The sequence below is a fragment of the Natator depressus genome, chromosome 16 (assembly GCF_965152275.1).
Source record: "Natator depressus isolate rNatDep1 chromosome 16, rNatDep2.hap1, whole genome shotgun sequence".
Classification (NCBI taxonomy): domain Eukaryota; kingdom Metazoa; phylum Chordata; order Testudines; family Cheloniidae; genus Natator; species Natator depressus.
The window spans coordinates 17,811,558-17,837,988 of NC_134249.1; the positions used below are offsets into that span (position 1 = coordinate 17,811,558).

The 26,431-nt window shown below is 47.0% G+C and overlaps 1 protein-coding gene across 3 annotated transcripts in view; it reads right to left on the reverse strand.

The window, feature by feature from the left end:
• Window positions 1–26,431, reverse strand: part of FAM163B (family with sequence similarity 163 member B) — a 64,199-nt gene that overhangs the window by 29,954 nt on the left and 7,814 nt on the right. The window contains exon 2 of one of the 3 annotated variants that reach the window (XM_074973608.1): window positions 14,439–14,510. The exons of the other annotated variants lie outside the window; for them this stretch is intronic. The gene's annotated coding sequence lies outside the window, so the exon portion shown is untranslated. The remainder of the gene's footprint in view (window positions 1–14,438; window positions 14,511–26,431) is intronic. 3 annotated transcript variants of the gene reach the window in all.

Consider the following 26,431-nt stretch of genomic DNA (forward strand, 5'->3'; position numbering starts at 1 on the left):
CACTTTAGATAAGTTTCAGAGTAACAGCCGTGTTAGTCTGTATTCGCAAAAAGAAAAGGAGTACTTGTGGCACCTTAGAGACTAACCAATTTATTTGAGCATAAGCTTTCGTGAGCTACAGCTCACTTCATCGGATGCATACTGTGGAAAATACAGAAGATGTTTTTATACACACAAACCATGAAAAAATGGGTGTTTATCACTACAAAAGGTTTTCTCTCCCCCCACCCCACTCTCCTGCTGGTAATAGCTTATCTAAAGTGATCACTCTCCTTACAATGTGTATGATAATCAAGGTGGACCATTTCCAGCACAAATCCAGGTTTTCTCCCCACCCTCCCCAACAAACCCACTCTCCTGTTGGTAATAGCTTATCTAAAGTGAAAAGAAAAGGAGTACTTGTGGCACCTTAGAGACTAACCAATTTATTTGAGCATAAGCTTTCGTGAGCTACAGCTCACTTCATCGGATGCATACTGATGCAAATCTCATTTCAGGAAGCATGACGCATCACAACCGATCCTAATGCAGCATTCAGCTTCTTTCCTGGTAGGGTGAAAGAAGAGGGTTTTGTTTAAGTTGCAGCCAGGACAAAATGATCAGGTTTGGGGGTGGCGGGCGGGTTAGAAAGAATGAGCATGCTTTGGTTGCAAATCTCTCTGTGTCATGACTACACTAGACAGGCAGCAGTGCTGCAGCTGCATTGCTGTAGTCCGGGCACTTACTGCTGAGACTGACATTGTAATAAGTCCACCTCTCCACGAGGTGGTAGCTAGGTCGATGGAAGCATTCTTCCATCAACCGAGCAGTGTCGACGCCAGGGCTTAGGTTGCCTAAACTACATTGCACAGGGCGTGAACTTTTTCACAGCCCTGAGTGATGTAGTTAAGCCGGCCTAATGGTGTGTTGTAGGCCAGTCCTCTGGTCACTAAGTCTTCTTACTTTTACATTGTAAGACTAGATGAAGCTCTGTCGGATTCTGAGGCTGAGATGCCGTGATGCCATATTTAAGGATGTAATTGTGTGTATAAAGGAGGTACGGATGAAGAGAGTGATTAACAGAGAGCTGTTCTGCCATCTCTTACAGCAACCATTTTAATAAGACTTCGTTCTTTCATCTGAGAAACTCAAAATATTTTTGAATCATCAGTTACGCCTAACACCACACCCAGAAGTTTAGTGATTTGCCAAAGATCACTCGAGGAAGTGTCAGAGGTGGGAATAGAATCCTGTGCTTACTGCTCACCCACGTACATTTAGGACTGATTAACAGTAACTATGGGAAGGAGGAGCATGCACAGGACTGGGAATCAGGAGATAGTTATTTTCTCAGCTCTGCCACTGCTTCCCTGCATGGCCCTTGGGCAAGTGACATAGAAAGCCGCCCCGCTGCATTGATTGTGGCCCCTATCAGCTTTAATGGGAGCTGGATCAGAGTTAAAGTTTTCAAAAGAGAAGCCAGTGGGAGTCATGCACCTAAACAACTTTGAGGATTTGGCCCTTAGGGCCTCAGTCTCCTGGGAAGTTAATGGGGCCCTCTAAATCACTCAAGAGCCTTTGAGAAATGCACCCTAATTTATTAAACCTCTCTGTGCCTTCATTGCCCCCCAGATCAGGAAACAGCACTGTAGTCCTTATCTACCCCACAGGGCTGTTGTGGGGGTACACCATTTGTGTTTGTACAGTGTGTTGTGATCCTCAGCCCCAAGGTGCTATAAAAGGGCAAAGTATTATAAATTCTCTAATGATTGTGGTGTCTAGATAGTACAGTGCCAAGTGCCTTAGAAATGCAGAGATAGATGAACAGTATTATTTATGATTGGGTTTTGATGGGCCCCCAGTGGCAGACCAGGTTGCCATTGTGCTAGGTGCTGTACAAACACAGAACAAAGACAGCCCCTGTTATGCTTGACAGACTACGTAGTTACACAGTAATTTCAGAGCAGAAGCAGGATGCTGGCCCTTCATGTGTGGAATGGTTTAATATCAGCTCTGATATCTCTAGCCTCTATAACTTTACACCTCCCTTGGCTGTTGTTTTTGTCACTTGAAGAGGCCAGGGCAAGTGGAGGGAAGCATTCTCCCCTTTCACCTGTGTTCATCTCACTATGGTGCGAGCTTATCAAAACCCCTGAGAGTTCTGTCTATAATCACCCATTTATTGTCATTAATGCTCCTCGTTGTAATGCCCTAATGCCCTATTCGTTTGTGCCAAAATGTAAATAATCCTTACCACCAGCCACAGGTTCTGCCTCAAAAGGGAATTCTCTGCTTTACATCCAAATGTGCAAATCTCTGGGCAGCATGCCCTGATCTGAGCCCTTTGCAGCGCCCGGCAGTCACCACAAACCTATATCGGCTCCACATTCTTCTCCTGAGCATCCTTCTCAGAGCAGCACCTGCTGAGAGGCTCTGGCCACACACAGCGAACACCTCAATTATGCCAAGCTGCTCTCAGGCCTTCGCAGATTTCCAGTGATAACGAAGCTGCCTGTGGTGAAGCCAAGGGGAGGTCCTGGTGATGTCAAGGAACTATGACGTGATTGGAATAACAGAGACTTGGTGGGATAACTCACATGACTGGAGTACAGTCATGGATGGTTATAAACTGTTCAGGAAGGACAGGCAGGGCAGAAAAGGTGGGGGAGTAGCACTGTATGTAAGGGAGCAGTATGACTGCTCAGAGCTCCGGTACGAAACTGTGGAAAAACCTGAGTGTCTCTGGATTAAGTTTAGAAGTGTGTGCAACAAGAGTGATGTAGTGGTGGGAGTCTGCTATAGACCACCGGACCAGGGGGATGAGGTGGATGAGGCTTTCTTCCGGCAACTCACGGAAGCTACTAGATCGCATGCCCTGATTCTCATGGGTGACTTTAATTTTCCTGATATCTGCTGGGAGAGCAATACAGCGGTGCATAGACAATCCAGGAAGTTTTTGGAAAGCGTAGGGGACAATTTTCTGGCGCAAGTGCTAGGGGAGCCAACTAGGGGGGGCGCTTTTCTTGACCTGCTGCTCACAAACCGGGTAGAATTAGTGGGGGAAGCAAAAGTGGATGGGAATCTGGGAGGCAGTGACCATGAGTTGGTTGAGTTCAGGATCCTGACGCAGGGAAGAAAGGTAAGCAGCAGGATACGGACCCTGGACTTCAGGAAAGCAGACTTCGACTCCCTCAGGGAACGGATGGGTAGGATCCCCTGGGGGACTATCATGAAGGGGAAGGGAGTCCAGGAGAGCTGGCTGTATTTCAAGGAATCCCTGTTGAGGTTACAGGGACAAACCATCCCGATGAGTCGAAAGAATAGTAAACATGGCAAGCGACCAGCTTGGCTTAATGGTGAAATCCTAGCGGATCTTAAACATAAAAAAGAAGCTTACAAGAAGTGGAAGGTTGGACATATGACCAGGGAAGAGTATAAAAATATTGCTCGGGCATGTAGGAAAGATATAAGGAGGGCCAAATCGCACCTGGAGCTGCAGCTAGCAAGAGATGTCAAGAGTAACAAGAAGGGTTTCTTCAGGTATGTTGGCAACAAGAAGAAAGCCAAGGAAAGTGTGGGCCCCTTACTGAATGAGGGAGGCAACCTAGTGACAGAGGATGTGGAAAAAGCTAATGTACTCAATGCTTTTTTTGCCTCTGTTTTCACTAACAAGGTCAGCTCCCAGACTGCTGCGCTGGGCATCACAAAATGGGGAAGAGATGGCCAGCCCTCTGTGGAGATAGAGGTGGTTAGGGACTATTTAGAAAAGCTGGACGTGCACAAGTCCATGGGGCCGGACGAGTTACATCCGAGAGTGCTGAAGGAATTGGCGGCTGTGATTGCAGAGCCCTTGGCCATTATCTTTGAAAACTCGTGGCGAACGGGGGAAGTCCCGGATGACTGGAAAAAGGCTAATGTAGTGCCAATCTTTAAAAAAGGGAAGAAGGAGGATCCTGGGAACTACAGGCCGGTCAGCCTCACCTCAGTCCCTGGAAAAATCATGGAGCAGGTCCTCAAAGAATCAATCCTGAAGCACTTACATGAGAGGAAAGTGATCAGGAACAGTCAGCATGGATTCACCAAGGGAAGGTCATGCCTGACTAATCTAATCGCCTTTTATGATGAGATTACTGGTTCTGTGGATGAAGGGAAAGCAGTGGATGTATTGTTTCTTGACTTTAGCAAAGCTTTTGACACGGTCTCCCACAGTATTCTTGTCAGCAAGTTAAAGAAGTATGGGCTGGATGAATGCACTATAAGGTGGGTAGAAAGCTGGCTAGATTGTCGGGCTCAACGGGTAGTGATAAATGGCTCCATGTCTAGTTGGCAGCCGGTGTCAAGTGGAGTGCCCCAGGGGTCGGTCCTGGGGCCGGTTTTGTTCAATATCTTCATAAATGATCTGGAGGATGGTGTGGATTGCACTCTCAGCAAATTTGCAGATGATACTAAACTGGGAGGAGTGGTAGATACGCTGGAGGGGAGGGATAGGATACAGAAGGACCTAGACAAATTGGAGGATTGGGCCAAAAGAAATCTGATGAGGTTCAATAAGGATAAGTGCAGGGTCCTGCACTTAGGATGGAAGAATCCAATGCACCGCTACAGACTAGGGACCGAATGGCTAGGCAGCAGTTCTGCGGAAAAGGACCTAGGGGTGACAGTGGACGAGAAGCTGGATATGAGTCAACAGTGTGCCCTTGTTGCCAAGAAGGCCAATGGCATTTTGGGATGTATAAGTAGGGGCATAGCCAGCAGATCGAGGGATGTGATCGTTCCCCTCTATTCGACACTGGTGAGGCCTCATCTGGAGTACTGTGTCCAGTTTTGGGCCCCACACTACAAGAAGGATGTGGATAAATTGGAGAGAGTCCAGCGAAGGGCAACAAAAATGATTAGGGGTCTAGAGCACATGACTTATGAGGAGAGGCTGAGGGAGCTGGGATTGTTTAGTCTGCAGAAGAGAAGAATGAGGGGGGATTTGATAGCTGCTTTCAACTACCTGAAAGGGGGTTCCAAAGAGGATGGCTCTAGACTGTTCTCAATGGTAGCAGATGACAGAACGAGGAGTAATGGTCTCAAGTTGCAATGGGGGAGGTTTAGATTGGATATTAGGAAAAACTTTTTCACTAAGAGGGTGGTGAAACACTGGAATGCGTTACCTAGGGAGGTGGTAGAATCTCCTTCCTTAGAGGTTTTTAAGGTCAGGCTTGACAAAGCCCTGGCTGGGATGATTTAACTGGGAATTGGTCCTGCTTCGAGCAGGGGGTTGGACTAGATGACCTTCTGGGGTCCCTTCCAACCCTGATATTCTATGATTCTATGAACGTGGTTCTGGGGGACCCAGTGATCATTGGACTCTATAGAAAGGAATGGTTCAGTGAGACTCCTGCAGGGAATGGCAGACGGCAGGGGGAAAGACCTACGCTTCTGAGGGTGTGTACCACGAAAGCAGCTAGAATCAAGGGATAATAAAGAGCTAGCTCCAATCTGAGCAACACAAAGATTCTCACAGCAGCCCGATTCTAATCTCACTCACGCTGGTTTTACCTGCAATGACTTCAAGAGAGTTAACCCACCCCGTATATCAACGCAAGTCAGATCAGAATCAGGCATTCACTCACAGCCGAACAATGTCATAGCGCAGCTCCAGGCACAGTCAGACGGCGTTGTCTCCCACAGGCCAGGAAAGAGTTGCCCTCTGCCACGGGAGCTCTGTGGTGGCTACGCACAGCCCGAATCCTGCCCATGTGTGACACCCAAGCCGTGCAGAGGAGCTGTAATGTAACTGAGAATCTGGCCTATAGAATTTAAGAGCGAATCTGATCCTTGCTATAGGTTTTTTTTAAACCCTCCTGTCATAAATATAAAGGGAAGGCTAACCACCTTTAAATCCCTCCTGGCCAGAGGAAAAACCCTTTCACCTGTAAAGGGTTAAGAAGCTAAGATAACCTTGCTGGCACCTGACCAAAATGACCAATGAGGAGACAAGATACTTTCAAAGCTGGAGAGGGGGGAAAACAAAGGGTCCTGTCTGTGTGTGTGTGATGCCTTTTGCTGGGACCAGAGCAGGAATGCAGGTCAGAACTCCTGTAAAGAGTTAGTAAGCAATCTAGTCAGATATGCGTTAGATTCTGTTTTGTTTAAATGGCTGATAAAATAAGTTGTGCAGAATGGAATGTATATTCCTGTTTTTGTGTCTTTTTGTAACTTAAGGTTTTGCCTAGAGGGATTCTCTATGTTTTGAATCTGATTACCCTGTAAGGTTTTTACCAGCCTGATTTTACAGAGGTGATTCTTTTACTTTTTCTTTAATTAAAATTCTTCTTTTAAGAACCTGATTGCTTTTTCATTGTTCTTAAGATCCAAGGGTTTGGGTCTGTGTTCACCTATGCAAATTGGTGAGGATTTTTATCAAGCCTTTCCCAGGAAAGGGGGTGCAGGGCTTGGGGGATATTTTGGGGGGAAGACGTCTCCAAGTGGGCTCTTCCCCTGCTATTTTTGTTTATTTATGTTTGGTGGTGGCAGCATAAAGGTTCAAGGACAAAAGGTAAAAGTTTGTACCTTGGGGAAGTTTTAACCTAAGCTAGTAAGAATAAGCTTAGGGGGTCTTTCATGCAGGTCCCCCACATCTGTACCCTAGAGTTCAGAGTGAGGAAGGAACCTTGACACCTCCCATAGAGTTTTATTGTCCAGGTATAACGCTCTGTTAAATTCTGCAGGACAGCCCAAAAAACCTACAGAAAATATATCATGCTTCTATTAAATTTTATAGGATTTTTCCATATGGGCTTGAAGAAACAATGTATAAGCCCCACTGTAGGTGTCGCTGTTAGCAGCAACAACGTTATTGTGTCTTTAGAAGACTCCAGTGGAAGTCTTATAGGGAATATATCTTATAGGGATATATCCTCCAAATTGTAAGGAAACCCAGAAAACATCGAGAGGCAACTGAGAACCCCCCAGCTTTCCCCTCAAATGATCCCAGAGTTTTAACAAAACGCCTCTTTCCGTAACAGCCACCCTGCAGCCCTCACTTCCCACAAGCGCATCCAGCAGGGGTAATTGAAAAAGTTAACGAAAAAAGCATGAATTCAAGGGACAGTAATGTTCTCTCACCTCAAGTTATTATTATTTTTTAAACCAGGGATCCAGCTGCTGCTGAGCTTTCTGAATTTTCAGCACACTGAACCCGGCTGCCTTCAAAGCTAAGCAATCCGGGGAATGCCTGCCCCCGTGTATTGCAGAAGGGAATACGTGCTTTGTCCTACGAGGCAGTAACGTCATTTAATATGACTAAATCACGCCTAATGCAAAATAATATTTGCACAGCTCGTCAAAGCAACGGTGGTGCTTACTAAGCAGAACTCCAGGCTCAAATGTAAATGAGTTGGGGGATGCCAAACTGAATGCAACAGTGCCACTGGGGAATGGGGGAAGAGTGGGGAAGAGAGAGAAAATGCTGAATCACCTGGAAGGAGCTGTGAGCTATAGAAGGGGAGACCTAGGTGTTGGAATGCCTTTCGACCTCTCCCAGATGGCTGTAAGCTCAGCCTCCATTGTGGAGGAAAGGGGGTTAAGATGATGTATGCCCAGGCACTTCAGCACTCCCTAATGGTCCACTAGCAGGAATGGCATTGCAGACATATTGACTGGCAACGGGCAGCCTTCCTGACCGCCATGGGAAACGTAGTGATCATGACTACAGCAGGGGAGAGGGGAGTACACACCGCAAACTATCACTCTTAGAGAAGCAACATGAAAGCCCTAAAGTTCCCCATAACCCCAGCCAGAGGCTGCTTGGTCACCATTGCTTGCCAGTGCCACTGTGGCAAGAGAAAGCCTAATGAGTACAGCCCTTTTTGGGACACAACCAGATGAGAAATGCCGCCATCTTGTTTTCAAGGTAACATCCACTGCAAGCCCAATGAGTGACATCTCCATGAGAAGGAAGGCGCACTCAGCCTAAGGGGTTCTAGGGAAAGAGCTTCACAACACTCAGCAGTGCTCCCCTCCAGCTCAGGAATGGCACAGCAGCTCCAAAGGGGTCTGGAGGGTCCTCTGCAGCCAGAAGAATGGTGGCCACAACATGGAGGCCTCAGGGGCAAGGACAGCCCGTTGGTTGGGGTATTAGCCTGGGGCTTGGGAAAGCTGCATGCAGTCCCCTGCTTTGCAAGTCACCTAGTCTCTGTACCTCGGTTCCCCATCTGTGAAATGGGAATAATAGGCCTGCCCTACCTCATGGGGGCATTGGGAGGTGCTCAGATACTCCCACATTATGGTACTGGAGAGCGGTACCTTGGACTGACGTGTTGAAACTCTGCCAGGGCAGAGGAAGGTTAAGAGCAGCTTTAACAACAACACTTATTTCTCATCTATCAACATTATCTAACTAACCAACCCTCACAACCCCCACCTCACCATGAGTTGGGCAGGTATCGTTGGGCAACAATCATTTTACAGACTGGAGAACTGAGCCCCAGAGAATGCAAGTTACTTGCCCAAGGCTACAGAGAGTGCAGGAAAGAAAACTCAGATCCACCTAGCTTCCATTGGTACGCTCAGAACACGCCCCTAGATCACACTGATGTGCTTCCATAAAGGTATGTCTTTCTACTCCTCGGGTGGGAAGTCTGAGAGACTAGCTGTTGTTCACCTAACCTTAGAAAAGTCTCTGAGGTCTCTCTGAATCACATGTCGAAACACCAGTCCCCCCCACCCCTTCCCTACAAGCTGCAGGAGCAACTGAAAAAAAAAAATCAGACCTGCAAAAAAAACAAAACAAAACAAAACAGAGGAGTGGTGCAGGACCAGCACTAAGAGAAGCGAGGCTTGCTCCCGGCTGAAACGGAACATTTTACACTGCCGGTGTCTCGGCTTTGGAAACCTAAACAGGGGGATCCAGAGCAAAAGAAGAATCTGATTTAATTTGGGCAGATGATAATTCACAAGATTTTAGAGAGGATATTCAGGCCATGCCACAGAATTTCACGCCCATCAGTTCCACCCCTCAAAACCCAAACAGTCATGCATGGCTTAAGTAGCAGAGAATTATTTCCATACATCAGTGGCAAAGCAGGCGTTAATCCAAAATACACACGATCAGCCTAAACGCCTTAAAAATAAGATACGCCTGCTTTTATTTCCCCCCCTCATCATTAATCGCCTCTCAAATTAAGGTTTAGACAGCCTGAGACATTAGCATCAGAGAGTGCTGCTTCCGGTATTACCAGATAAGCTATTACCAGAGATAAACTACTGCAATCACTGCTAAAGTAGAAAATAAAATCCAAAGCCAGGGAAAAAAAATAACTCCCCCTATAATTTCTTCTATTAACAATCCCATTTGGTCAGCTAAGAACTTTCTCTGGCCTAGATGCCAGAGACTGCCCCGAGGAGGACTGTAAATCTACCAACTGTACAAATGTAATGAGATTTAATGGTAAGTCTCAGATGTTTTTAGCTTGTCCCATTTCAATAAGAAAAACACATCTCGGCAACGCAAGAGCCCGTCTCAGCTGCCTGGTGAGGCGTGCACACAATGTAATCTGCTGGAGCGCAGGCTGAGAGAACAGAAAGCCTTAATTATGCAAGAAGCGACACACAAAAGCGGGAGAGAAAGAAGCGAACAACATTTTCTTTCTCCTAGAGGGAAACTCAGAAACCCCCCCAGAAATGATCCATTTTGTTTGACTAAAGAGAAATAGCTACAGTAACTCAGCTCATGAGGATGGGGCTGGGAAAGAAGGAAGCCAGGACGGGCTGGTTTGGTGGCAGTGGACAGGAACTTGGCCTGGAAGCTCTCTTGGGTCCATTGCTCCATGAGCTGTGTCACACAGGGGGCTCTAGATGGCCACAGGGCAGCTCAGAATGTGCCTATCACTTGCTTCTCGAATGCTCACATTGCAGCGCTGGGCTCAGTGCTGCCGTGGCGTGTGCCGCTCTGAAAAAGGGGTGAGAGATCGCGCTGGGATTTCCCAGTTCACTCTGGATTTTCAAAGGACATACCAGGGGGCTGAGGGGAACCAGTTCTGCTCTCAGGTACGCAATCTTCACACATGCAGAATTTTATTAGGTGCTGAACCTGTGTCCCCAAAGGCAATAATGGGCCCCCGTAGGCTAACGTAGTCTCTCCTTCGGATTCTCCTAGAATGTGACTTATCTCGCTCTACAGCAGTTCCTGGCAATCAGCTGGAGATGCTGAAGCATACAGAGGTGAAATGACTCATACAAAGTCACAGAGGCCGATCTGAGATTAGAATCCAAGGCTCCTGACTCCCACTCCTGGGCCCTATTAGGGCATGCTGCCTCCGGAGAAGGATGTATTTACAGAGCCGTTGTAGGACTAACATAAGCAGAGGAGGGCAGGAGCCTTTCTTCTGCAGTCTCTCAGGTATCGTGGCAATAATAATAATAAATAGCTGTAACATTTTAATCCTGAAGGATCCCAGAGAACGTTCCAAACAGCCCTCTCTAAGGTACACACTGCATGACACCAGGGGACAGGGACTTTGATCAAGAAGATGTAACCTATGCTCGATGACTATGGATCTTTGTCCCCCTCTAGTGACTGCTCCCTATAGACGACAAGAATCAACTACAGCTGCTGTCTAACAGAGTTATTCCTTTAGCTCAAACAGGACAGACCTTTCACACTCAATCTCCTTGGTTTACTCCCCACGGTGGGGACCTGACAAAGTCCTATTCTTTTAGCAATGCCCAGACCCTAAGAGATTTAGTGTTCATGCAAACCCAAAAGGCCTGTGTGCAGTAAATGGCTTGGAATTCAGTCCATTTGCTTGGGAAGGATGAAGGATCGAGGCAGCCCTGCTGTGATTTGGGCATGCACTACAAAGGGACTCTGGGTGTTTCAGTGCTTGCGTTTAGACCGCTAAGCTTTCCCCCGGGGCAACGACAAAACCATCCACAATAATGCACAGCACAGAGCAAAACCATGGCTTGGCGCTGAGACCAAAACAGAGAGAGGAGCTGCTCTCAGCCAAGGAGCCGGGAAATTCAATCTTTGCTAGAGACAGGCCCAGACCAATCCACCCCAGATCTAGACACCCCTAAACTCTGGGGAAGTTGGGATCTAGAACCATCTCCAGACAGAAAGCCAGGCAGACTCTGCACTGCTCCATATGCAGGCAGAGGGATGTGTCAGGGACAGGTGGTCTCATGGCTCTCTGCAGAGTTCTTCGCAGAGATTTCACGCTCTGGTACTGTTCTCTCTGCGCTGAGCCGCAGGGAGGATTCTTCGCAAGCTAGTTCTAATGCAGCCATTAAGAAGCAATTCCCTCTGTGGTTATTCCAGCTTCTCACTCAGCACTTAACCTGGAAACTCGCCGGTCTTGACTGAATCCAACCCCTTTCCTATGTACATGAGCAGAGTTCAGTGTTTAATTGGCTCCCTGCTGCCTAGGAAGGACACGACCACCTTACGAAATCCTGCCCTGTCTTGCAGAGGCGCACTTGAATAAGGGAGAGAGGGCAAGAGGCCTTTTTCCCACTTCATTCCCCAGCAGCTCTGGACAAGAACCAGGCAGGAACCCAGACTAGCAATCTTGTGAGCACTAGGCTGGCCACCTAGTTCATGCACCTGGCATGCGTGGCTAGCTCCTGCACCTGGTTCCAAAGACATGTAGCCAATCAGCTTGGGGCCAGGCTCATTCTGATTTGTTGGAACTGAAACCTTTAACTGGAAAGGGTCAATTTTGACAAATTTCCTGTTTTTTTTTAAAAAAAAAACCCTGAATAATTTTTTTCCCCAAAATGTAAGATTTTCCAAATGAAAAATTCAGTTTTTCACTTCAATACCATTTAAATTTTGGAAATTTAAGTTAATTCAATTTTTTTATGATAAATTAAGAAAAGGTCAAAACAGAAACACAAAGTTTTGGTTGACCCACAACCAAAGTGGGGGGCAGTATTTGGTTGATAGGAATTCTTGAGAGTTTGACTACCTCTCCTGATACGGGAGGGGACAATTTTTCAGAATTGTCCCAGGATGGGAAATGAGGCCCCTGGCTGGGGACGAGGCATACTCTGTGCATACACATTAGTCTAGTCTTGTCGAATGAGGGCAAATGGCAAGCAGAGAAGGTACAGCTGCTTCCAGATCATTTTATAAAACACAAATGACCGCAAATAAATAAAGACAAAGCAGTGCAGGCTTTTGCCGGCTCTTGTGTTGTGTGTGGTGCAGCTTCAGCTTCCTGTCCTGGCTGCTATCACCAAGGGAAGTGATAATATGGGGAGAGGCATTTTAACAGGGCAGTGAAAGAATCCAGCTGGGGGTCCATATGCCAGCTGTCAGTGGTGAAAAGTCTCAGTTAATGAATGTGGCCAAGAAGAATGAAGGGGATGAAGTGACGGAGCCTGTTACCTGCACCAGCTGCACAGGGGTCTTTAGGGTGAGATGATTTATTTATTTATTAATATTATTTGTACTACCTAAGAACCCCAGTCACGGACCAGGACCCCATTGTGCTAGGTGCTGTACAGACACAGAACAAAAAGACAGTCCCTGCCCCAGAGAGTTTACAATCCAAATATAAGACAACAGAAAACAGGTGGATAAACACGGCCAGATGGGGGAGCACATGGAAACAATGAGACAGTGCTGGTCATCATGATAGGCATAGGTGTGGGAACTACGGGTGCGGGGGGTGCTGCAGCACCCCCAGGCTCCTGCCCCGCGCCCAGGGTCCAGGCTGCCGCCCTGTGTGCCTGGGGCTCTGCTATCGCTCCGCGCCCAGGGTCCCGGCTGTCACCCCGCTCACCTGGAGTCCCAGTAGTCAGCCCTGCACCCAGGGTTTTCCTCCCGGCTCCGCACCTGGGGCTTTCCTCCTCTCTGCCCGGGGCTTTCCTCCCAGCCTCAGCTTGGGGGGGGGCGGGGGGTGGACAGGGGTAAGGCAGCTGGCTTTCAGCACCCCCACTATTAAAAATGTTCCAGCGCCACTGATGGATAGGTGGTAGCCTGTGCACACCCGTTGCCTAACTGTTGTCAGCTTTCTTGTAGGCTTCACAGCAAAGTAGAGTTAGGGAGTGTTTAGGAGAATGATCTGGTGTTTGCAAAGTGTTTGGTCCATTGGACACGTTCTTTACGTTCTTAGAGTTCGTGGGCCACATGGACCCTGGTGGGGTTACCTCAGGGATGAGGCTGGTCAGTTATTGTTCATTGTTATGTAATCACTGACGTCCTGACCACCTGAGGTCATAGCAGATCCCAGGTCATTTTTTCACAGAAGCCAGTTGGCATCGACCCAGTGATACAATCATAGTCAAACTCATTCAGATTATATCCCCCCCGCACACACACACACTCTTCAGTTGCCATTGCATACCCCGGTCTGTACTTTCTGTACTAAACTACTGTGTAGCGTTGCTGTGCACTACTAAACATCTGCTGTATCGGACCCCGGAGGTGGCTGCACGTCAGGGTGTGTAACCTCTAGGACTATAGCCTACCTTAGAAGAGTGCCATTAATGAATGCTGTGGAGTCCTTAGACAAAAGGGGCTGTAGAAACGCAAAGTGCAATGGTAACTGATTCACACTTTTCACCTGCTAAAAGTTGATTCTTGATCCTGGACACTTAATGCTAGAGTTCCTAGCCCTGCTTCTTCTGACTCATCCCTGCAGGGGATATCTGACCAGGGAACAGCATGATGGAGTGTTTACCTTTCTTTCTGGGAAATGGGGGCAGGAGTTAGACCTGCCCTGTCCTGTCACTATTACACATGCCTGTGATTAAGAGCACCCTTGAGTATTCACATGGTGCTGAGCTACTGAGGCCAATTCACCTGCAGGAAGTAGAGCATGAATACTGTGTAGATCATGTAGGGGAATGCATATTCTAAATGCTCCCTATCCCCCAACATGTCACTCAAACCCTTTGGAGACTGGGATTATTTTGCTGAAGACAATGTTTAAGTGTTTATGGCACTGCCGGAGAGTCAAATGTTCTGATGTTTAGCCTCCTCAAATGGCTGCAATTTACAAATAAATTACAGACCGACAGTCAGGTGTTTCACAGATGCGGTGTTCCAGGGAACAGCGTAGGGAAGGATTTGCCTGTGTGGTCTTGGGCATTGTCCCATTGACTCCTCCACTTCCTACAAGAAGCTTGCAGTGTAGAGCATTAAAGGTTCAGTTTGCTGGTTGGGGCTCTGTAGAGCAACCATTTGATAATACACTTCTGCCACGTCAACATCACTAAGATAAACAGACAAACAAGGGGTCAAACCCCGAGGCTCTTGCTCTTCCTTACTCAGACAGACAGTAAGTCCCATTCAATCAAGGGGACTTTTTGTCAGAGCAAGGATTTGGGCCTGTATTAATAGAGAAGCTCATTGCTAACAAGCATTTGGCTTCTGCTGCTCCTGGAAACGTGCCAGAAGGTAGCAGAGCCTTTCCCCACTGGATATGTGCTCCCCAAATATTACAGACAACTATGCTCACCTTCAGTTTCAAACAAAACGGACATTAATGTATAGACTGGACAATGCTTTGCACTTCAGTAGAACCCTCCACCTGGGGGATGAAAAACACAAGTGGGTAAGTCACTTCCCCAAGGTCACACAGTGAGTTAGTGGCAGAGGCAGGATCGTTACACTATGTTTGCATCCACAGAAGTAGAATACTGATTGGCGTTGAAGGAGCTGCCAAATATTTTGTGCCATCCCCTCACTCCTGACCCCCTTGCCATATTGATCCTTGCCAATGTCACGAGGCAGGGCTGACTGTCAGCAGGACAGAGAAAGGGCAAACAGACTGTACGTTTCACTTAAGCAATAGGACCCAACTGGCATTGCATTTCTAGGGGATGATAGCACAGCTCCGGGTGGTGTTACAAGGGAAAAGATCTCAGGTGGTTAAGAATGCTTGTAAAGTACACTCATTTCCCCACCCCCCTATCCTTACTAAATGGGATTCATGCATCCAAACAAGGGAAACAATCAGACCTATGCACTCGCACGGATTATTTCCTTAGAGCTCATGAAAGGTCCCAGACTCATTGCTCTGGAGGCTGATGTTCTCTGGTTATCCTCAAAACAGGTGCAGTCCAGGCAGCAGCAGTGTAAGAGGAAACCAGAGGAAGATGAGCGAGAAGCCTGCTGTCCTTGGCCCAGTCAGCCCTTGGCTTTCTTGTTCAGACTGCCAAGAAGGGACTGTGTGGGCATGTGTCTGCTAGAAACTGGACTGTGAGCCATCAACCCACCATCAGATAGTAACGACGTATCACCGCAATTAACACAGCCTGGATTCCAAACACCAGCCTAGATGTTTAAAGTTGTACATCTCCAGCGCTGTATGCGGGTGTGGCTGACCCGGATACAACATCACTGACAGCCCATCAGATACCAGCCACTGGGCTCTGTCTCCAAAAGCCATGTCCTCCTGAGACCTGAACTCCTCTCTTTTGGGTCTGTTGGAAAATCCTGCCCATGATTCCAAGCTTTGTGCAGGTGGCCAGCCCAAGACACAGGGTGATGACAACTGAATGAACTAAAGGGAAGGGGCCTGGCAGGAAGGAAGGTACTTCAGAGATGGGAGGGTTTGCAAACCTGCCCAGCTATTCTGGGTGGTTTGCAGACTTTGTGAGATTATTCGAGTCTCCTGCAATTTACTTTTTCCTCTAATTCATAATTTACTATTTTTAAATTCCTAGGATTTAACCCCCAAGTCAGTTAAAAAACCCGCTCTTTTCTAACCCAAGAGTAGCCGGGGCACTGTTCGTGGGTTAGCAGAGCCCCTCACAAACCAACCTGGCCCAGCTGGGATCTGTGTCTGTTACCGTTTATTCTTTCATTTGAATTTCTCTTTCTCTCTACCTCTTTCTGTTCATAGATTCCAAGGCCAGATGGGACCATTGTGACAGTCGAGTGTCTGGCCCCCTGTATAACATAAACCATCTGACTGCCCTGAATTAATTCCTGTTGCAATTCGAGCATATCCTTTCCCTGCATTCTCTGTCCTTGCTCTCCGCTCCAGTCCATACTCAGCTCCGTTTTCCCCCCTTTATCCACTGGATTTATTCTCTCTCTCATTCTCCTGATCTCTTTCCCCACCATCTAAGTGTGACAAGAATCCAACAGCACCTGAGCTCGGGCTGAACTTTCAAACCTTCCATATCTTCATAAGATTGGAAATTAGACAGGAGAAGTTGGTCCCTTTCTAGTCCCTGGGCACTGGCAGGGATCAGCATATAAGACATGGCTCCTCCTCTCCCCCCCCCCCCCCCGTCCCCAAACAAAAGGCAGGAGAACCAGAACTCAAGGAGCTTCCCACAGAAACACTGGCACAGTGCAGGGAACAGCCCTGGGGTAGCTCAGGGGAGACACACATCCTAGTCTTTAAAAAAAAAAACAAAAAAAAAACCTCCAGGGGGTTGCCATAGCTACAGGTTTAAGTTGGTCTCACAGAGGCACAGGTCCAACCTGTCTAATGAAAAACAAGCTGTATTCTTCCTTATTGCATCCGAGTAAGGTAATTTGGCTGCAATGCAAATTCAAGGGATTGTCATCAATATGCTGCTGGCCCTGCCCGGCCAGACAAAACGACCAGGAACACATTCCCTAGCTTGCAGTGTTGTTCCCCAACCTACCTAAGCCCACCCTTCCACTGCTAACACTTGTTCCAGACAGATCGGCCCAGAGGGTCCGATGTTCAGAGGTGCCGAGAGCCCACGACTCCAGCTGAAGCTGCAAGTGCTCAGCCCCTCTGAGTATAAGGATTTCAGTGTCCATGGGACAGGCAGGGTGGGGCTAGTGATTGGCTCACATTCCCCTCTTGTTGTGTCATGCAATATGCTGGGATTACTGTTCAGAAATTTGGCGCAAGTATCAGTATTGCAGGTCATGTCTGACGCAGCAGAAGAATGCAAGCGCCTTCCTCTGCACATAGTTTCAATGATAAGGGAGAGCAATGTGGCTGGATACCATGGGTTTTCTTCCAATGACAGGCTGCAGAATCCCTTTTTGCTATAGATTTTGAGGAAGGATTTAACAGACACATGCGATATCGGGAGAATAAACACAGACAATAATCCTCAAAAGTAATGTTCAGGCTCTCTCAGCAACTTCTATTAAAAACCTTCCTGTAAATCTTTCTTTTGTTTTCCCCTTCATTCAGTTACAGATTATCCCATGATACGAGAGAGATTTATCTTGAAATTCTCACTCATTCATGGGTGAAAAGCAGAGAGAAGAAACTCATGCAATTTATATGGATAATTTCAAGCATTAACATTAAAAAAATCCCGCACACAAATAGTTCTGCTGAAAAACACTGGGGCTTCAGAGAGCTGCTTAGATCAAATGTTGAAAATATTGATGGTTCCCAGGGATAACATCGCTCAGAAATCAAAAGAGATGTTGGATATCTTGTATTGCAGCATTAGGACGTTGCAACCGTTGCCTTTGAAATGACTCTTCTAAAGAGGCTCCTTAATAATGATATTATAATTAATACTCTCCAAACGGTAGCTGATTATTCATGTCACCAGCCCTGGGCAGTAGCACTGAGACATAGAGATGATCACAATTAATGCGCGCACACACACACAGAGATTTGCCTTGTTTTTGAAGCCTTAAAGTGTCAGGCTCTTCGGTGGGCAGACCCCAGATGTTTGGCCCTTGGTTTCTAGAGGATCTTCACCACATGACTGCCTACATCTTCAATAAGTGACCTGTGATTTTGGGGTGCCTTGGGATTTGGTGCCCAACTTGAGACACCCTGAAGGATCCAGGAAGTACTAAGCACCTGCCCTCTGGGAGTCATGTCTCAAGCTGGGCACCCAGAATCACTGCTCGCTTTTGACAACTGAAGCCTAAAAGTAAGTAAGCGACTTCTCGCCTCCAGCTGGCCTTGTTTATACTAAAATACAGGAAGGGGCAGGACAGCAGGCGAGCCAGAGTGCCAGCAGCAGCAGTAATGGCAGCTATTCCAAGAGGTTTTATACTTTATACAGCTCCTTGCTATTCCTCTTGCTGTCTGACAACATCCAGTTGCAGAATTGGGCTCTGATTCAGATCACCTCCACTGCCACCCCAAGGAGATCAGTGTCAGTCAGTGACAGCAGAATTCCACTGCTCCTTCCTTGAACGGTGCTGACTCTGAAGCAGGGAGCTGACGAGGAGGTAAGTTATGTCACTAAATGATGCTTCCTGCCCAAAGGCCGAGGCTTGCAAAGGGAATGACGCAAAAGGTCAGATATTCAGTGTAGCAAACCTTTAATTAAAACTTTCCTAATGTTCCAAATTATCCACCACTTCCTCCTAGCCGGAGGTGTCTGACCGCGCAGCAGCGATCACCAAAGACAGCTCTTCATTAGCTTCCCTTTAAAAAAAAACAGTTTATCTTCTGCTCAGTATCCCCTTGATCCCCTGATATTTCGAAATCTGAACAGTTCTGGCATGCATGTGCGTGTTGGTGCTGACCTGCAGGTGATCATCTGAATAAAGCTTGTTAAAATGAGGGGGAGCCATCAGCGATAACGGCCCAGAGATTTTAAATGTGATAAAAGTCTGCCAGCTGGTGAAGCCACTTACAACGTGAACAGCGCCAGAAATCTCTTTTGGGGATTACAAATATCTTCACGCCTGCCCCCAACTCATTGTGGGCCCATCCTTACTTCGCACATGCTTGACTGCTTTGGGGAAGTGGGACACCTCTGCGCACAGGGCTAGCTCATATCTCTGCACCAGCTAAGCCCCACTTAGAATTTATAGGTCTCATGCTGGCACTCAGACCAGGGATACATTTTAAAACCTTTTAAAATCAGAGTTAAAAAAATTAAAAATTTCACCCCAAGCCAGGTGGCTCTACTTAAATTCGTGTAGAGAAAACTTCCTGCCAGACTTGGAAAGGATAGATCCTGTTGCTCTTTTCCCTCCTTTGGCCAGAGCTTTTGCAATTTCCCCAACACCTCCTGGGAAAAAGATCAGTGTTTGCTAAGGACCCAATCCTGCTCCCACTGAAGTTGATGCAAACGTCAGGGTGTGAGTGAAGCACCAAGAAGTACTTTGCTGCCTAAGGCTCTGCAAAGCTGCTCTCAGAGTTCAGTAGCAGAGCGCTTTGAGAGAGGCCACTCAGCACACGGGGGACTGCCCAGAGAGCCGCAGCATTAACTGTCTGTATGTCCAGCCTGAGGCACAGAAGATGCTGGCATCTTGATTTGCTCCAATCGGCATGGAGCTCCGCATGGATCAAGATGGCACCCAGTGTAATTCATTTCTCTGTTCCCAAAGCTGACCCTGGTTCCAGTCCCACCGTTGTTTTTTTTCTTCCATGGGTTTATAAAATGCCATGCAGGGGGCCCATGGCTAGGTGGGAGATGGTCGCCATAAAAGATTCTCTGGTGCCATCATGTCTTTTTTCTCACTATCCTCAGAACTGGTACTCAAGGGTATTCTGGCTTGAGTTACAGCTGGGAGAATATTAGAAGAAACTGTTTACCTGATGAATTGTTTGAAGCATGTCGTGACATCCTCCAAATAATTAGTGCTTATGAGGAGCTCCCAGAACTCTCCTCAGGACTAAACCAAGAACAGGTGCGTATAAAGTTCTTTCCATACTCTGGCCCCAAATCCTGCAACCAGACCCCCTAGCATGGACACCTGTACCCCTGGGGAAGAAGATGACTCACTGGTGGTGCCTCCTTGTGGCTGGGCATGGTGTAGCAGCTCTACCTCTCCTCCCCCTCCCAGGTGTCTCCTGCCAACAGCTGCTCTGCCTATGCAGTGACCGGCCTCACCCCGTCACTTAGCCCTCAAGCCAGGTCCCTTTAAAGTCTCTCCCCTTCCAGCATAGTCCATGAACAAAAGCAAGGGGAATTAATGCAAATAAACTGAGATTGTCAGAAGCAGAGCGGAACGACTCCCTCCTCAGGGTGCACCAGGATCTAGCCCTCCTTTCCCGCAGTGGTTGTCTGGGAAACTCCTGGCTTCAGCCAGCCCTTTTCTCAGGGACTGAAGGTCTGCTCTGTTCCCTGCTCTGCCAACAAATGAGCCGCTCTGCTCCCCCTTTAACCTCCCCCTTGCAGGTGTGGCTGTGTGGGGCTGGCAGAGCCCAGAGCAGCTGTCTAACTCCTTGTTTTCCAGTATGGGGTTTGTATCCCCCATCACATCCTACAGAGCCCAGCTGAGCACTAGGGTCTCTCTATGTGGAACTGACTGCAAGAAGACAGAGGGGGTGTGAAACCATGTGTGTAGGAACTGTATATATGTAGGTTGTCTATAAACACTGCTCTTGCTAGCATGATTTTTCTGGCTAGTGTGGAGAAGGGGCTGTGCACACTAGGGACTGTGAAATAAATATGCTACAAAATAGTCTTCTTGACAATCTAGTGGAGGGGCTATGAGGCATGCCACGTAGCACAGAAATAATCCAGTCTGCATACCTGTCACTGAAACGGTGCTAGAACATTTCTAGGAAGTTTGCCTTTCGTTTTTAGTCAGTTTGGGTTCTCATGCGCTGGTGCAAAGTTGCAATGTTTGCATTTACAAGGGAATGTTTGACTCTAAACCAAAACAAAGCATTCGCTTTTTTAGTAAGTTTTCTGAAAATATTTCTCTCAACAATATTAGCTTTTCTAACCCTTCCCTTTTTAAACAAAACCTAAATGTTAGTTCTGACAGAATCCCTTGCATATTTCTATAATGAGGCAATTATAGGCTACTGTCGTCAATATTATTGTTATTATTGATGAGTTATTTACTAATGATCCTGCTAGATTAAAGTTTCAAGACATCTACCTGACTTTTGCTTGCCAGTCCTAACATCAAACAAGTCAGAGGACATGCTAAAAGGCCCCCAGGGAGGCAGCAAGACCAGCTGCCTGCTTGTTGAAGTCTGATCCCCATTGTAGTCTCATGGAGTCGTCAGGATGTTCTATGAAGGTTTATTTTTAAAAAATGACAGATTATTGGGGAGGAGGGAGGAGAAGGGGGAAACATCCTCAAACTAGAAAATGCCTCATATAGAGGAGCCGATTCTGCTCTCGCTTATCCCTGCATAAATCAGGAGTACCTCTGCTGAAGTCAGTGGTGTTAAATGGGTGCAAAGTTAGGCAGGCAACAGGAAAATCAGGCCGGGACTGTTTGCTTTTAACAGGTTTGCACAAATCACGTTTGGCATCTCCTGGCACTGGGGGTGAGGGCATGGATGCTATTCCCAGCACTGGCCAGAGGGTTCACCTAGGACTTAGCATGTTTGGCATTTCCTGCCCTCCAGTGCAGAGCAACATGCTTGGGTTTGGGTTCTGCACGGTGCTGAATGCTATGTGAGGTGCTGAGTGCCCTCTGGGTCTCCTCTGGCCCTTGAGAGGGGAGGGCCCGCAGCACCATCAAGGAATGAACCCATAGCTTAAGCCAACCTTCATTTTCCAAGAATGCCTCACTGAATTGGTTTCAGAGTAACAGCCGTGTTAGTCTGTATTCGTAAAAAGAAAAAAGAAAAGGAGTACTTGTGGCACCTTAGAGACTAACCAGTTTATTTGAGCATGAGCTTTCGTGAGCTACAGCTCAATCGGAGCTCTCGTCCCCTAACGCCCCTACTTTACTTGCGCTATATTGATGACATCTTCATCATCTGGACCCATGGAATTCCACCATGATTTCAACAATTTCCATCCCACCATCAACCTCAGCCTGGTCCAGTCCACACATGAGATCCACTTCCTGGACACTACAGTGCTAATAAACGATGGTCACATCAACACCACCCTATACCGGAAACCTACTGACCGCTATTCCTACCTACATGCCTCCAGCTTTCACCCTGCCCACACCACACGATCCATCGTCTACAGCCAAGCTCTGCGATACAACCGCATTTGCTCCAACCCCTCAGACAGAGACAAACACCTACAAGATCTCTATCAAGCATTCTTACAACTACAATACCCACCTGCGGAAGTGAAGAAACAGATTGATAGAGCCAGAAGAGTTCCCAGAAGTCACCTACTACAGGACAGGCCTAACAAAGAAAATAACAGAACGCCACTAGCCGTCACCTTCAGCCCCCAACTAAAACCCCTCCAACGCATTATTAAGGATCTACAACCTATCCTGAAGGATGACCCAACACTCTCACAAATCTTGGGAGAAAGGCCAGTCCTTGCCTACAGACAGCCCCCCAACCAATACTCACCAACAACCACATACCACACAACAGAACCACTAACCCAGGAACCTATCCTTGCAACAAAGCCCGTTGCCAACTGTGCCCACATATCTATTCAGAGAACACCATCACAGGGCCTAACAACATCAGCCACACTATCAGAGGCTCGTTCACCTGCACATCCACCAATGTGATATATGCCATCATGTGCCAGCAATGCCCCTCTGCCATGTACATTGGTCAAACTGGACAGTCTCTACGTAAAAGAATAAATGGACACAAATCAGATGTTAAGAATTATAACATTCATAAACCAGTCGGAGAACACTTCAATCTCTCTGGTCACGCAATCACAGACATGAGGGTCGCTATCTTACAGCAAAAAAACTTCAAATCCAGAGTCCAGCGAGAAACTGCTGAATTGGAATTCATTTGCAAATTGGATACTATTAATTTGGGATTGAATAGAGACTGGGAGTGGCTAAGTCATTATGCAAGGTAGCCTATCTCCCCTTGTTTTTTTCCTACAAACCCCCCCCCCCCCAAGACGTTCTGGTTAAACTTGGATTATTGCTGTGCACATTGTAAGATGAGCTATTGCCAGCAGGAGAGTGAGTTTGTGTGTGTGGTTTTTGGAGGGGGGGTGTGTGTGGGGGGGGGAGGTGAGAAAACCTGGATTAGTGCTGGAAATGACCCACCTTGATTATCATGCGCATTATAAAGAGAGGTTTCAAAGAGGGATGGGCTATTACCAGCAGGAGAGTGAGTTTGTATGTGTGTCTGTGTGTGTGTGGGGGGGGGAAGAGTGAGAAAACCTTGATTTGTGCTGGAAATGGCCTTCCTTGATGATCACTTGATGATCACTTTAGATAAGCTGTTAGCAGCAGGACAGTGGGGTGGGAGGAAGTTTTGTTTCATGGTCTCTGTGTGTATATAATGTCTTCTGCAGTTTCCACGATATGCTATGCATCCGATGAAGTGAGCTGTAGCTCACGAAAGCTCATGCTCAAATAAACTGGTTAGTCTCTAAGGTGCCACAAGTACTCCTTTTCTTTTCACTGAATTGGGCTCCTCTTCCTGTTGCCACGAACGGGGATGGGAGTTTTGAAAATGACTTCAATGACCGCAGGATCACACACTGGGTTTCTAACACAGAGCAGTCACCTGACAGGCTTTTAGAAAATCCTTTAAATTGGGCGTACATCCGAATGGGAAACGATTTAACTGCTGCACACTGTTCCTCCATAAGACAAACAGATTTTTGTGTACCCTCAAGGGAAGCTGCCTCCCCATGACTGGGTTTCCCCCCTTTCTTGTTTGTACATAGAGAGCAATCTCAGAGAAAACCCACAGGGAAAGACAAAAGTTTGGAACATGTCCCCGATCTCTATTTGGTCTAATAATAATAATAAGCCCAACAGAAAACCCAAATCAACGCTTAATACTTATGTATCCCATGCTCACACCTACAGCATTCCTGAGGATCCGTTTATTCCCTGCATCACACCAATAATCTTTCCAACTAAGGAAGATTAGAAAGAGCTCCCTTTGCAGCCTTTTATTTCAAGTCCTTAATTAGCCAGAGAGAGCAAGGTTGAAATATGCCCGTCCACTCACGTCCTTTGTGCTGCATTCCTGCAACTCCCACCCATGCTGGCTTGCAGAAAGAGACTGGAACAGATCCTGGATCTCTCACACGCTCAACCACTAGGCCATCATTAAAGCAGCCAAGGTACCAGCGGGAGTATTCTAAAGCCTATAGTGCAGCTGAGTCTTTGGCCACCTCGGCATCATAGGAGTGGGTCCTAGACTTCGTTTACACAGACTATCTCTCTATTTAACATACACATTTGTTATTAACAAACAACCCTGCCCCCAGTAATAATACAAGGGCTATTGTATTGCCAATGATTTCTATTGCTGAAAGTTAAAGTGAGTCAACTTGCATCAGTATTTTCTATCTAAGGAGACGTTTCTTGACAGCACCTTTTCCAAGGGCTGCCCATCAGCGTGAATATTCAGTTTCTAAATGCACAATAAACCTTTACGAAGATCATCCTTTCCGTATTGCAAATAATGTGATCACTGAAGGACGGCAAAACTCGCCACTAGGGGGACATGGTGATTTTAACAGTTTTATTACAGCTGAGATTCTACTGGGGACGACAGCCCGAGCTGTCACTGGTTGTTTCAACAGTCATAGGACCGAACCCGTTCCAGCTGTATCGGCCTCAGCCCTGGACCACCTGGCAGCGATTCTGCCATGGCACCACCATTCTCTTTCAAGGCATGGGTTGGCTGGGGCAGCTTCAGCATGTGCTGGGCATGCCACGAGATCTCTGCTGGCAGAGGCTGCACTGGGGACCCCAGGAATCAATGCACTTTTGGAGCTGTGGCCTCCTGGTGGAAGGAGGCCAGCAACCACTCTTGGGGTCCGCTCTGAAAACCAAAACCCGAGGGTGAGGGTTTGTAAAACCAAATGTCAGATCACCCTAGCTTGGCCATTAGGGAGATGGGAAAAACCAGGAGCACTTTCTCTCAATCCTGCTAAGCTTTGGTGGTTCTGTCAGTGTTCTCAGAACAGCAGCTCCAACAGAAGCCAAGGCCCCATTGTGCGAGGTGCTGTGCATATACAGTCCCTGCCCCAAAGATCTTATAGTCTAACTAGCAAGACAGACAAAGGGTGTAAGAAAGGAAGCATTAGTATCCCCATTTTAGTGATAGGTCACTGAGGCACAGAGAGATTAAATTGACGTCCCCAAGGTCAGAGACAAAGTCTGCGGCAGAGGCTGGAACTGGACTAAATCCAGATCCCAAGTGAGATCTAATGGAACCCAGAGGCAAACTACCACTGCAAAATCAAAACACCTTTCCTGCACTGGGAATGCTTAAAGAGGCAAAGAGAGGAAATTGGGGTTAAAGAGAAGGGCAGTGATGTCATTTTCCTCACAGGTTTCAGAGTAGCAGCCGTGTTAGTCTGTATCCGCAAAAAGAAAAGGAGGACTTGTGGCACCTTAGAGACTGACAAATTTATTTGAGCATAAGCTTTCGTGAGCTACAGGAATGCATCCGATGAAGTGAGCTGTAGCTCATGAAAGCTCATGCTCAAATAAATTTGTTAGTGTCTATGGTGCCACAAGTCCTCCTTTTCTATTTTCCTCACAGAAAATCTTCCCTTTTGGATGGTCGGTTCAGTATAACTGCAACTGCAAGTTGCACACTTCAGTGCACATGTCTGGGAACTAGAATGGTACTTGGGGACTTGAATGCACTTCACTTCAAACTGAGAAACAATAAACTTGTTCCATTGTAAACACAACAAACAGCAACCTCAATTAAGTTAATGCACCATCTTTTATCATAGTATCTAACGCGCATTTCTACTGTGAATGGTACCAATTTTCAAGTCTTTATATCTCAAGAAATTCTGCTCTGCTTTAGCCCTGTAGGCCATTGGTTAAGAGTCAAAGGGAGATAAATGCTTCGGGATTTGGTACTATGCTTCTGCATTCTTCTGAGAATTTCGGGGCACATACGTTATCCAGCAATCTGTATATTTACCTTTCCTTCGGCAGGTGAGCTCCCTTTCACTAATTCTGATATCCCTCTGAGCTCCCTTTGGGTAGTACCGTTCTTCTCAAACAGTCCCAGATTTGAGACGAATAAGGCAATCAGATTCTGTCCCTTGCCAATATAAATGGAACAGGCAGCATTAAAGCGTCAGTTTCTTGGTCATTAAAATCAAATCTAAACAGAATGACATGGTCTTCGGGCAGTCATCTGGCCAAGCCACTTCAGATCGTTCTCTATATTAATGTATTAAATGGTATAAGAGCTCTTTCTCCCCAATTCACTCGGGAAAGTAATCTCAGTTTTACTTTTTTTCTCGATATGCCCAGCACTTACAGTGTTCTTCAGATAATGAGCTACTGTAGCTCCGGCTTTTTTGATGAACCTGTAACTCGTGAACAGTCTTTGACTCCCTATTTAGAATCTAGCAATTCAGAGGGCCTTGTCTCCTACGCATCAAAGAGATGATCTGTGGTCATCCACTTCAAAGATGAGCCAATTATCATGGATTTAGAGGAAATTTGAGACCACACAGCAAACTCCCACTTGCTTTTCAAATGAGACCTATTGTTTAAGGGTGAGGACCTCTAAGGGTTGTCTCGCTGCCTAAATGCTTGAGATCAGACCATAGTTAATGAACCACGCAAGAGAGAGGTACCCTGTAGCCAGGCAAAATCCAAGCAGCCAAAAGAGGCCACCCTGAGTACCCAAAAATAAACCTGTAAGCTGTGTAGGGTAAGAATCAGCATTTTCCGAAA